Raw genomic sequence first — 1,161 nt, forward strand, 5'->3', positions numbered from 1 at the left:
AGGACTATACTTTGTTCATAACACCACAGTATTGAGTAATGTGCCCTCTTCCACATAGGGCAAGCTAGAATGAACTATCTTACCCAGGACCGCCGCAGCGGCGTGGACCAGTGGAGGACTACACAATTAAGAGGTTTGATATCGACTTGTGTGTTTCAATAGGGTACCGATGGTATGTTTTGAACCGATTTGATTTAGCCATTCTGAAGTCATCACTTGGTTGAAGCGCTGAACTAGGGAGGCATCGTTTACATTACTTGTATATATATTGGGTTTCGCATGCTCTACTAGGTTAATGTCATAGGGTTGGCTATCGAGCATGCCCAAGTGATGACTTGATTGTGTGCTTGCTTGAATTCTTCACATTTCATACCATCGGTTAGTTGTCGAATCATTCCTCGATCATAACCTTCGTTCTTGGTTCATGTATGCTCTCTTCCACATAGGGCAAGCTAGAATTAACTATCTTACCCAGGACCGCCGAAGCAGCGTGGACCAGGGGAGAACTATACTTTGTCTTGTATGCCCTCTTCCACATAGGGCAAGCTAGAATTAACTATCTTACCCAGGACTGCAAAGCAGCGTGGACCAGTGGAGGACTATACTTTGTTCATTACACCACAGTATTAAGTATGGTGTCCTCTTCCACCATAGGGCAAGCTAGAACTAACTATCTTACCCAGGACCGCCGAAGCAGTGTGGACCAGGGGAGGACTATACTTTATACTTCACACACTAGCCATACTGAAGTCATCACTTGGTTGAAGCGCTGAACTACGGCGGGGTAATCGTTTACAGGTTATAATCATATAGCTGCATGCTCATTAGTAGATAATGGAATATTGTATGGCAATATGAGCATGCCCAAGTGATGACTTTGTTTCAAGCTCAACAGGTAGGGTATTGAGTCCTCTTCCACATAGGGCAAGCTAGAATGAACTATCTTACCCAGGACCGCCGGAGCAGCGTGGACCAGTGGAGGACTCTATACTTTATACTTCACACCACAGTATTGAGTACGACTTGCATAAAGCCCCTAATGAGAACCACGAGGGCTCTCTCAATGTAGAACCACGAGGGCTCTAGTACCGATTCTCTCGGTACGGCTTGGTCCGTGTTCCTTTATGCTTGTACTCTAAGTATTAAGTATTGTGTCCTCTT

This window comes from Anopheles ziemanni (assembly GCF_943734765.1).
Source record: "Anopheles ziemanni chromosome X unlocalized genomic scaffold, idAnoZiCoDA_A2_x.2 X_unloc_51, whole genome shotgun sequence".
NCBI lineage: Eukaryota > Metazoa > Arthropoda > Insecta > Diptera > Culicidae > Anopheles > Anopheles ziemanni.